Source organism: Phocoena phocoena, chromosome 14 (genome assembly GCF_963924675.1).
Source record: "Phocoena phocoena chromosome 14, mPhoPho1.1, whole genome shotgun sequence".
NCBI classification, from domain to species: Eukaryota; Metazoa; Chordata; class Mammalia; order Artiodactyla; family Phocoenidae; genus Phocoena; species Phocoena phocoena.
This window is the reverse complement of record NC_089232.1, coordinates 56,176,706-56,189,694: the sequence shown is the minus strand read 5'-3', so window position 1 is coordinate 56,189,694 and position 12,989 is coordinate 56,176,706. Positions and strand designations below refer to the sequence as shown.

Genomic DNA, 12,989 nt, shown 5'->3' with positions numbered 1-12,989 from the left:
AACACCTGGAAACTAAACAACACCCTTGTAAATAATTTATAGGTCAAAGAGGAAGTCTCAAGGAAAATCAAAAAATATATTTAACTGAGCAAAAATGAAAACACAAGGTAACAAAATTTGTGGGACAGAACTAAGGCGGGGCTGAGAGAGAATTTTATAGTACTAAATGCATACATTAGAAAAAATAAACCCAAATCAAGCAGAAGGAAGGAAATGATAAAGAGCAAAAACAATCTCCCAACCCAGATGGTTTCATTGGGAATTTCTACCAAATGCTTAATAAAGAATTAACACCAATTTTACACATCCTCTTCCAGAAAACAGAAGAAAAAGGAACACTTCCCAGTTCATTTTATGAAGCTAGTATCATGCTGAAACCAAAACCAAACAAAGACAGTATTAAAAAAAAAGAAAACTACAGACAAATATCTCTCATGAACATTGATACAACAATCCTTAACAAAATACTAGCAAATGGTGCTCATTTCGGCAGCACACATACTAAAATTGGAACGATACAGAGAAGATTAGCATGGCCCCTGCGCAAGGATGACACGCAAATTTGTGAAGCGTTCCATATTTTTAGAAACGAAGACCCAACATAGCCAAAAATAAAAATAAATAAATTTATTTAAAAAAATAATAATACTGGGCTTCCCTGGTGGCGCAGTGGTTGAGAGTCCGCCTGCCGACGCAGGGGACACAGGTTTGTGCCCCGGTCCGGGAAGATCCCACGTGCCGCAGAGCGGCTGGGTGCGTGAGCCATGGCCGCTGAGCCTGCGCGTCCGGAGCCTGTGCTCCGCAACGGGAGAGGCCACAGCAGTGAGAGGACCGCGTACCGCAAAACAAAACAAAACAAAACAAAACAAAACAAAACAAAACAAAAAAACTAGCAAATGGAATTCAGTAATATAAAAAACTTACAGACCATGATCAAGTGGGGCTTATTACAGGGATGGAAAGCTAATCAATACAATCCACCATATCAAAGGCTAACGAGGAAAAACATACGATCATATTGGTCAATATAGAAAAACACTGGACAAGTTTGAACACCTATTCATGATTAAAAAAAAATCTCAGAAAAATAGGATAGAGGAGAACTTCCTAAACTTGATAAAGAACATCTAGAATACACTTACAGCTAATATTATACTTAAAGGTAAAAAACTGAATGCTTTCCCTTTAAGATGAGGAACGAGGCAAAGATGCTCACTCTCACCACTTTTACTCAACAGAGTCCTGGAAGTTCTAGTCAACATATTATGGCAAGAAAAGGAAATAAAAGGCATTCGGATCAGAAAGCAAGAAATAATACTGTCCCTATTTTCCAATGACTTAATTGTCTATATAGAAAAACCAAAGGAGTCTACAAAACATCTCCTGGAACTAATAAATGAGTTCAGGAAGGTTGTAGGATACAAAATAAACATACAAGAATTGACTGTATTTTACATACTAGCAATAGACATGTGAATACAAAAATGTTAAATATAATACCATTTTAAATCACTCAAAAAATGAAATGCTTAGGTGTAAATCTTACAAAAACATGTGCCATACTTCTATGCTGAAAACTATACAGTATTGATTAAAGAAATCAAAGAAAATCTAAATAAATGGAGAGACATACCATGTTCATGGGTTGGAAGACTCAACATAGCTAAGATGTCATTTCTCCCTGAACTGACATACAGTTTTAACACAATTACTATCAAAACCCCAGCAAGATTTTTTTGTATCTATAGACAAGATTATTCTTAAAATGTATATGGAAAGACAAAAGAACTAGAATAGACAAAACATTTTGAGAAAGAAAATAAAGTGGTAGGAATCTATCTACTCATCTTTGAGACATTTTTTTTCCCTAGTCCAATCCCTTGGCTTTTTTTTTTAATAAATTATTTATTTATTTATTTATTTTTGGCTGCATTGGGTCTTTGTTGCTGCACGCGGGCTTTCTCTAGTTGCAGTGAGCAGGGGCTACTCCTCGTTGTGGTGTGTGGGCTTCTCATTACGGTGGCTTCTCTTGTTGCAGAGCACAGGCTCTAGGCACATGGGCTTCAGTAGCTGTGGCACGTGGGCCCAGTAGTTCTGGCTCACGGGCTCTAGAGTGCAGGCTCAGCAGCTGTGGCGCACGGGCTTAGTTGCTCCACAGCACGTGGGATCTCCCTGGACCAGGGTTCAAACCCATGTCCTCTGCATTGGCAGGCAGATTCTTAACCACTGCACCACCAGAGAAGCCCGCTTTGAGACTTATTATATAGCTAACATAATCAAGACTGCCTGGTACTAGTGGAGAGAGAAACACACAGATCAATGGAACAGAGTAAAGAATGCAGAAACAGACCCATAAAAATATGCCCAACTGATTCTTGACAAAGGAGCAAAAATAATTCAACAAATGGTGCTAGAGGAATTGGTCATCCATAGGTCCAAAAAAATGAACCCTGACCTAAGTCTTACATCTTACACGCAAATTGATCCGAAATGGATCACAGACTTAAATGCAAATCATGAAACCATAAAACATTAGAAAGAAAGCTTAAGGGAAAATCTTCAGGATCCAGGGTTAGGCAAAGAATGCTTAGACTTGATACCAAAAGCATAATCCATAAAAGGAAAAATCAGTAAGTTAGACTTCATCAAAATTTTAAAGTTTGCTCAGCAAAAGACTCTGTTAAGAGAAAATATTTGCAAACCACATATCCAACAAAGGACTAGCATCTAGAATATATAAAGAACTTTCAAAACTTAACAGTAAAGAAACTAACAATCCAATTAGAAAATGAGGGAAAGAAATGAACAGACATTTCACCAAGGAAGATATACAGATGGCAAACAGGCACACAAAAAGATTTTCACATCACTAGCCACTAAGGAAGTGTAAATTAACACCACAATTAGATATCTCTACACACCTATCAAAATGACTAAAATAAGAAATAGTGACAACATTAAATACTGAAGAGATTGTAGAGAAACTGGATCATTCGCACATTGCTGTTGAGAAGGTAAAAAGGGATAGCCTCTCTGGAAAACATTTTCTTAAAGAACTAGGCATGCGACTACCATATGACCCATCAACTGTACGCTGGGAGTGGAAAACTTCTCTGTAGGGTTGTCAAGTGTATGTGAGATGCTCAAAATTCCTGAATCTCTCCACCCCAACAAATGCCACCCTTTCCCCATTATTGGAACAACTAAAACTTGCCCTACTCACTCCAAAATCACCCCCAATGGACAAGACCAGCCACACTGAAAACCACTGCATTAGATGTTGACAATAATCTATAGAGCTGGTAGGAAAAGGCTACTTCATAAACGAGAAGCTGAAGGGTCTCAGTGAGATTAAGGCACCCAAACAAAATCATACAGCAAGTAATTTCTATACCACTGTTTTCCACCACTTCATACTGCCTCACATAATCATCTCACACCATTACATTTCTAGTTAGCTACAATTTTCAAAGCTCTTTTAAAAGTATTATCATAATTGATCCTTAAAATGTTCTGGCTAAAACCAAATGGTAGAAGGCCAAGATAGTGACAGTGGTTGCAGTCTCTTTCCGCCCATATGGTTGACATCCTGGCAGGTGCTAACCTAAAGCTGACAGCCAAAGGAGGACCAGCCAGCCTGGAAGGCCAGATATGTTCACTGCCATAACCCCGGGATTGGCCAGGACCTTACTCTCCTTCGCTTGGAAGTGAGGGGTTATTGCTTACACAGGTCTCCCTTCTCCTTTTCTTAATCAGGAGAATCTGCTTCAATGGCAACAAAAGTATCAAAAGAAAGCTCACTGATAGCATTTCTGATGACACTTCATGAAGTGCATGGAAAGAAATAAGCAGGTATGTCTTTAACATTAACCCACAAGTAGAAGATACCACTCTCACTCACACTTCACAACTTCCTGCCTCTGCATCAGCAAAATGCTCACATCCCTACTCATAGCTGCCTCCTTCCCACCCAGTGTAGTAAGGCTCCCCTGCTTAAGACTTATCCCTCCCCCTGTTTCTGGATACCACCCACTTTCACCTCATTTTTTTGATTACCCCATCTCTTTCCTGCATCTTCAGACTTGCTCATCCACTGGCTCTTTCCCATCGAGCTCCTTTAGCCTTGTGTCCTCTGCAGAATATAGTCCCTCTCCTCCTGAAGGAGGACGTTCCACTCCTCTTCCCAAAGGAATCTGGTGTTTGGCCCATCACTGCACTTTAACTGCTCTTGCCGAAGACGCCGACGTCTACCTTTGGGCTAACTCTTCCAGGCACTCTTCGCTCCTTATTTTAGTTCACTCATCCTCATCATTTCATATTGTTAACCTCTCCCTTACTGGACACTCTCAACCACAGCCCAGGCCCCCCTGGTTTTCCTCCTGCTCTCTCATCACTGGACCTTCCTCTTCCTCTGCCTGTCACTCAAACGTTGATTCCTTAGGCTCACTTCTCTTTTCCCTTCATACCCTCTCCCATCATTTCGGTTACCATCCATATTACCGGCCCACACCACTCTCTCAAGCTCCAGAGCCATGGGACCCACCTTCTACTCAACACCCCCACTTTGTCCCACTGGGACCCAAATTCAGCAAGTCCAAGACTGAACCATCATCCTCCCCCCTCAAACCTTTCCTTGAATATGTATATGACACTTTCATACAACAGCTACCCTTGACTGTTCTCCTTCCTCACATCCACATTAAATTTCTCACCACGTCTACTTCACCTTCTCAAAGTCCTTCAAACTATCTTCATTTCCAGTGACACTGCCTTAGACCACCAGACCACCCCCAACATTTATCAACTGGAAATCTGCAATAGCTTCCTAAATGGTCTCTCTGCCCCTAATTGTGCCCCCTTTCCATTCTTTCAATCTTAATAAGAGTGATTTTCTAAAATGTGAATCTCACCACATCATTTTTAGTCTCAAAACCCTTCAGTAATTTTTCAGTGTCTTTCAGATGAAGCCTAACATTACCATGGCCTCTGATGGGGCCCGACCTATCTCTCCAGCCTAATCTCCTTCTCCCTTCCCTATCTCACACCCTATAGCTACTTCCTCCGAAAAGTAAACTTCTTTCAATTCTCAATGCACCACATTATCTTTTGCCCCTAGGACTTCAAAGAAGAAGAACTCACTGTCTGGAATCTTCATCTTTCAACTCCTCCCTCATCCTTCAGACCTCACATACTACTACTTCCTGACCTCTGTTTGATGGGGCTGAGTCCCCTGCTTTGTTCTCCCAACACCCTGAACTTTCTCTATCATGACACTTAGCAAACCTTTTCATAACTGCTCATTTAACTATCTGTTTAAGCTGTAAGTCACTTGAGGATACTGGTCTACCTTGCTTACTTTTATATCCATAGTGCTAGCACAGTGCCTAGAACACCCAATCAATATAGTTTTGAACAGAATGTATTAAAGAAGGAGTGAAGTATCAAGAAACTCAAGCCTGTATGGCCACTCTCCTGGGACTGAGCAGTCCCCTCTACTTCATGTTCTGGCTCATTCAACCTTATGGCGACCCCTGTGCACACCCTCACTCATGTCCCCAACCTCTGCACGTTGTCACCAGTGCTCTCTGTTCACATCATGTCAGCTTTCAGAAAACAGTGCCCATACTGCATGACCTGCTGGACCAGCATCAGGAAGGACCTCTGGATGTCATGATTTCAGAAATCATAAGAAAATTCACTCCCTGTCCCACCACAAAAAATAACAATACTTTCCTTTGGGTAATTTTTAAAATTCCTGTATGTAGGGGTCAAAGCTATTGTTTCTTAACTAGAAGCAAGTCAAAATGCAATTGCCTTTTAAACTTACATTACAGAAATAAAAATTACAGGCCCTAAATTCTTTAACTAACCATTGACTAAAATTAAAGTTCTGGGGATCTAAGGTACAACTTGGTGACTATAATTAACAATACTGTATTATATTCTTGAATGCTGCTAAAAGAGTAGATCTTAAATGTTCTCACCACACCAAAAAAAAAGGTAATTATGTGAGGTGATGGAGGTGTTAACTGACCTTATTGTGGTAATCATTTTATAATATATACACGTATCAAGTCAACATGTTGTACACCTTAAGCTTACACAATGTTATATGTCTACCATATCTCAATAAAACTGGGGAGAAAATAAAAATAAGATATTTTTTAAAAAGCCACAAGTTTTTTGATAAAAGAGCTTTGGGAGATTAAGAAGCTGACATGAGACTTTGAGAATACTCTGTACAGAGCTAACTATTACACCTCGTTACATAGATACGGAAAGAACTGGAAAATACTTACCAGTCAACTCAATTTGAAGCCACTAAGAATACAAACATAAGATAGATTGGAGGGAGAGGATGCTTTTTTGTCAGATTTATACTTTTTCAGTATTTTATCACCATAAAATTCAGTAGTTTGTACACAAAGGTTTCTTGTGGGATTTTGCTATTAACTATAATGGTTAACTATTACACAGCCTCTAACCTTGAGACTATAAAACTCACCAAACTGCCCAGTGTAGGAAATTGCTTTCATCAATCATTGTTTATTTGTTATAGGAAATTGCATTTTGTAATATTTAACCCACAGTGACTTCACTGAGCTTGCTATAATTAAGTCAACCAGTATAAAAACTATTCAGATCCTCTTGGGGTTAGAAAGAAAAATCACCTGTCTTTTTTCTGGTACCAATTATCGTACAAGTAAATATAAACAGTGATGATACATAGCAGGAACATTTTAAAACAATATCAAAGTACAACTTTTTCCACTGCAGCTCTAAGTATAAATGACTGAAAGCAGTGCCTTCCATGGTATTATAACTGGGGAGGAAAAGAACTGGAGGGCACTAGAGCCCAGTGATCTTTCAAGGGTAAGGGAGAGAGTCCCACATGCAGAGCAAGAGGGAGATGTGGGGTGATTCAGAAGAGGAAGAAGAGGGCACCGAACTGAGTACTATTCTGGAGAGATGCTGGATGATAGTGATTCTGCATTCAGCCATTGGAGTTCCATTTACCTGGGTTCAAATCCTGGCTCTGCCTGCCACTCACATACTTTATCATCAAACAACTTGCTTAATCTCCCTGAGCCTCTGATTCCTCAACTATAGAATAATGATACTAACAGTCAACTCATGGAGGAGTAAGAATTAAGAGAGAGGCTTATGGTTTTTCTTCTTCAATTTGTTAATATGCTGTATCACATTGATTTATTTGCATATATCGAAGAATCCTTGCATTCCTGGGATAAACTCCACTTGATCATGCTGTATGATCCTTTTAATGTGCTGCTGGATTCTGTTTGCTATTATTTTGTTGAGGATTTTGCATCTGTGTTCATCAGTGATACTGGCCTGTAGTTTTCTTTGTGACATTTTTGTCTGGTTTTGGTATCAGGGTGTTGGTGGCCTCGTAGAATGAGTTTGGGAGTGTTCCTCCCTTTGCTATATTTTGGAAGAGTTTGAGAAGGATAGGTGTTAGCTCTTCTCTAAATGTTTGATAGAATTTGCCTGTGAAGCCATCTGGTCCTGGGCTTTTGTTTGCTGTAAGATTTTAATCACAGTTTCAATTTCATTGCTTGTGATTGGTCGGTTCATATTTTCTATTTCTTCCTGGTTCAGTCTCAGAAGGTTGTGCATTTCTAAGAATTTGTCTGTTTCTTCCAGGTTGTCCATTTTATTGGCATATAGTTGCTTGTAGTAATCTCTCATGATCCTTTGTATTTCTGCAGTGCCAGTTGTTACTTCTCCTTTTTCATTTCTGATTCAATTGATTTGAGTCTTCTCCCTTTTTTTTCTTGATGAGTCTGGCTAATGCTTTATCAATTTTGTTTATCTTCTCAAAAAACCAGGTTTTAAGTTTATTGATCTTTGCTATCGTTTCCTTCAGTTCTTTTTCATTTATTTCTGATCTGGTCTTTAAGATTTCTTTCCTTCTGCTAACTTTGGGGTTTCTTTGTTATTCTTTCTCTAAATGGTGATCACCTCAATAGATGCAGAGAAAGCTTTCGACAAAATTCAACACCCATTTATGATAAAAACCCTCCAGAAAGTAGGCATAGAGGGAACTTTCCTCAACATAATAAAGGCCATATATGACAAGCCAACATGGTCCTCAATAGTGAAAAACTGAAACCATTTCCACTAAGATCAGGGACAAGAAAAGGTTGCCCACTCTCACCACTATTATTCAACATAGTTTGGGAAGTTTTAGCCACAGCAATCAGAGAAGAAAAAGAAATAAAAGGAATCCAAATCGGAAAAGAAGTAAAACTGTCACTGTTTACAGGTGACATGATACTATACATACAGAATCCTAAAGATGCTACCAGAAAACTACTAGAGCTAATCAATGAATCTGGTAAAGTAGAAGGATACAAAATTAATGCACAGAAATCTCTTGCATTCCTATACACTAATGATGAAAAATCTGAAAGAGAAATTAAGGAAACACTCCCATTTGCCATTGCAACAAAAAGAATCAAATACCTAGGAATAAACCTACCTAAGGAGACAAAAGACCTGTATGCACAAAACTATAAGACACTGATGAAAGAAATTAAAGATGATACAAATAGATGGAGAGATATACCATGTTCTTGGATTGGAAGAATCAACATTGTGAAAATGACTCTTACTACCCAAAGCAATCTACAGATTCAATTTAATCCCTATCAAACTACCAATGGCATTTTTCACAGAACTAGAACAAAAAATTGCACAATTTGTATGGAAACACAAAAGAACCCGAATAGCCAAAGCAATCTTGAGAAAGAAAAATGGAGCTGAAGGAATCAGGCTCCCTGACTTCAGACTATACTACAAAGCAACAGTAATCAAGACAGTATGGTACTGGCACAAAAACAGAAATATAGATCAATGGAACAGGATAGAAAGCCCAGAGATAAACCCACACACATATGGTCACCTTATCTTTGAAAAAGGAGGCAAGAATATACAGTGGAGAAGACAGCCTCTTCAATAACTCGTGCTGGGAAAACCAGACAGCTACATGTAAAATGATATTAGAACACTTCCTAACACCATACACAAAATTAAACTCAAAATGGATTAAAGACCTAAATGTAAGGCCAGAAACTATCAAACTCTTAGAGGAAAACATAGGCAGAACACTCTATGACATAAATTACAGCAAGATCCTTTTTCACCCACCTCCTAGAGAAATGGAAATAAAAATAAACAAATGGGACCTAATGAAACTTCAAAGCTTTTGCACAGCAAAGGAAACCATAAACTAGACCAAAAGACAACCCTCAGAATATGAGAAAATATTTGCAAATGAAGCAACTGACAAAGGATTAATCTCCAAAATTTACAAGCAGCTCATGCAGCTCAATATCAAGAAAACAAACAACCCAATCCAAAAATGGGCAGAAGACCGAAATAGACATTTTTCCAAAGAAGATATACAGATTGCCAACACACATGAAAGAATGCTCAACATCATTAACCATCAGCGAAATGCAACTCAAAACTACAATGAGATATCATCTCACACGGTCAGAATGGCCATCATCAAAACAATCTACAAACAATGAATGCTGGAGAGGGTGTGGAGAAAAGGGAACCATCTTGCACTGCTGGTGGGAACGTAAATGGATACAGCCACTATGGAGAACAGTATGGGGGTTCCTCAAAAAACTAAAAAGAGAACTACCATACGACCCAGCAATCCCACTACTGGGCATATACCCTGAGAAAACCATAATTCAAAAAGAGTCATGTACCAAAATGTTCATTGCAGCTCTATTTACAATAGCCAGGACATGGAAGCAACCTAAGTGTCCATCATTGGATGAACGGATAAAGAAGATGTGGCACATATATACAATGGAATATTACTCAGCCATAAAAAGAAACGAAATTGAGTTATTTGTAGTGAGGTGGATGGACCTAGAGTTTGTCATACAGAGTGAAATAAGTCAGAAAGAGAAAAACAAATACCGTATGCTAACACATATATATGGAAACTAAAAAAAAAAAAACAACAACAACAAAATGGTCATGAAGAACCTAGGGGCATGACGGGAATAAAGACACAGACCTACTAGAGAATGGACTTGAGGATACGGGGAGAGGGAAGGGTAAGCTGGGACAAAGTAAGAGAGAGGCATGGACCTATATACACTACCAAACGTAAGGTAGATAACTAGTGGGAAGCAGCCGCATAGCACAGGGAGATCAGCTCGGTGCTTTGTGACCACCTAGAGGGGTGGGATAGGGAGGGTGGGTGGGAGGGAGGCTCAAGAGGGAAGAGATATGGGGATATATGTATATGTATAACTGATTCACTTTGTTATAAAGCAGAAACTAACACACCATTGTAAAGCAATTATACGCCAATAAAGATGTTAAAAAAAAAGAGAGAGAGAGGCTTATAAGGTGTTTCGCTCAGTTCTTAGCATGTAACGATGTTGGATAAATGCTAGGTGTTATTTTTGTCTTTGTCATTATTATTATTTTTGTTCCATTTCACTACGTATTCACTTAGGTCCAGTCTTGATGACAAAGATGCCCAGAAGTGTAATTCACTGGGGGCACTTCCACCTGCCCCCTGCCCCAGGGCAATGTCACAGAGCCTTCAGAGTAGCCTTGCTGCTGGAAAGATTGTGCAGTGTCTTGTCCTGGCTCATCTTTGTCACTGGAATTCTCATCTCAGGGCTCTGACATGGCAGTTTCCTGGTGACAGCCACATCTTCTGGGTATCCAGTCAAGCATAGTGAAAAGGCCATTCTAAAACATCTCCTATCATCGTGTTGTGGTAAAGTGGAGAGAGCATAAGATCTGGGACCAGACATATGTGAATATCAGTGCTCACCATCTGAGTCTGGCACATCAGCGTCTCTCCAGATTCTTCATCTTAGATTGGGTGTACTGCGACCCACCCTCCAGATTCATTGGGAATGGAAACTGCTTGTCTCAGCACCTGGCACAAGGTAGGTGACTCAACAAATGTTAATTATCACTATTATTACACTTGTAATCATTGTGAGAGTTTCTGTTGGATTCTCCTCAGATTCTGAGAAATACTGAAGATAAGGACTAGAATTGAGTTCAAAGATCAGCTACATCCTCTTACGTGGAAGGTGAATGCTCCAATCTACCTAAATCTAAAAGGCTCCAAGCCTTTATCTTTCTGTTGACAGGAAGTCTTACCTTTCGCAGGTTGCCCTTCTCCAAGTTTTCCTTGTAATTCTCAGGATGCATATAGGTAATCATGACTTAGATCTGTGGTCATGGCCTCTGCCACGGTTCCCCCTCTGTGATGGTGCCATGGACTTGAAAGTTGGCCCTGCACCTTGGAAGAACAAGCCCTTCTTCCAAAGTGAGAAGGGTACTATCCCTTCTGTGTCACATCTGTCTGTGGGAGGAAAGGCCCCCAGCAAGTGTTTACTGATGTTGCACTTTACATTTACAAACAAAAGCCCTCTGTTGTAGGATGGCTGGGTCTAGACAAACTCATGAGCCTGCTGTCACATTGTCCCCAAACACTTATGTCTCATTTTAAGTCAGGATCTCCTTGCCCAACCCCTTCTTCCTTCTCTTGAGTTCTCTCTCAGTGGTTTCCCTCATTCCCCTAGAATAGGACTTCAGTCAGACACATGTGCACACACACCAATCCATCAGACATGTCTATAAATGTTGGAATCCCAGCTATGGGCAGCAATGAAGTCTTTTTATCCTAGGCCCTTTGCAAATAAGTGTTTGCAAACAGTTACGTGGCGTCAGCAAAGTCTCCTAACTCCATTCCCCAAGAGTCCCAGCTTAGCCCCGCCAAGACTCACTCTAACACAACAGGTGAGGAAAACCCAAGGTTAAGTGATTGAGCTGGGACACATCGGCAGCTGGTGGCAGAGTGGGAACTAGAACCCCAGTCCAGGGCTCGGTCTCCCCCCACCCACACTGCCCCCTTTCAGTGCACAAGCTCCCTCCCCTATGCTGATGCCTTTGATTTAGCCAGATGGTTGACACATTTTTTCCCTCTTTGCCAAAAGGATGATTTGCTTTCCAAAAATCTCAAATTAAGCAGCTCATGACTGCTTCTTAAGACAAAGAGAAATGAATTCTAACAAAGCACTGTAGAAAGCAACTTGACAGGACCATGTTTCTTCTGTTTCCTATCTCTTGATGTCAGATGCTTGCTCTCTCCTGTCCACACACAGGGGATTTGTGACTGGGTTTGAATTCTTAAACACTGTCTCCTGGAAAAGGCCCCAGAGCCACTGGTGTGCCTGCAAGAAGGAAGAAACACTTGGCCAACCCAGTGTTGGCAGGCCCTAAGGCATTTTCAAGTCCTGAACTCAGCTTTGGGTGCTAAAAAATATGTTGGCAATTGCTGAGTTTCAGAAGCAAAAGGGAACTAAGACTTGAGGCTCTTCCTACTTAGGGGGAAAGAAAAAGGCAGTCCAAGGCTTCAGACCGACTGTGCTGACCACAGTGCCACCTTACCTCTGAATCATCTAGTTATGGATTGCTAGCAGGACATTTGAGGGTAGTTTAGGGCAAGAAGTGTTTGACTAATATTTATCCAGAAATTTTATTTTCCATGTGTTAAAGCATTTTGCAGAAATCTTCCATTCCTCCCATGTAACTTAAATCAGTCCTTAGGAACACAAATAGAGACAAGCACAAATTTATCTGACCACGTTTTAGAGGCGTTAACTCAGAGTTGACCATGCCAATTCACAATTCTGGAGAATATCTAGCAGATTACACTCTTGGCTTCTCAAGGAAACATGGAAGTCATTCACTCTCGGTTGTTAAGCTCTTTCACTCCTCTGTGATTCTTTTACAGCTGAGGATCCTTGCTCCCAAACCTTCTCTTAGCGCCCTATCATACTTAAAAACACCGATCCATATACAAAATTGGGGTGGTGGGGGCGCTTCCCTGGTGGCACAGTGGTTAAGAATCCGCCTGCCAATGCAGGGAACACGGGTTTGAGCCCTGGTCTGGGAAAATCCCACATGCC

General features: G+C 40.3%; 1 non-coding gene across 1 annotated transcript; it reads left to right on the top strand.

The window, feature by feature from the left end:
* The first annotated feature begins 477 nt into the window (after positions 1-477).
* LOC136134260 (U6 spliceosomal RNA) lies at positions 478-584 on the top strand. Its single transcript, XR_010656542.1, has one exon. It is a non-coding gene; the product is annotated as a U6 spliceosomal RNA (small nuclear RNA).
* Positions 585-12,989: the final 12,405 nt, after the last annotated feature.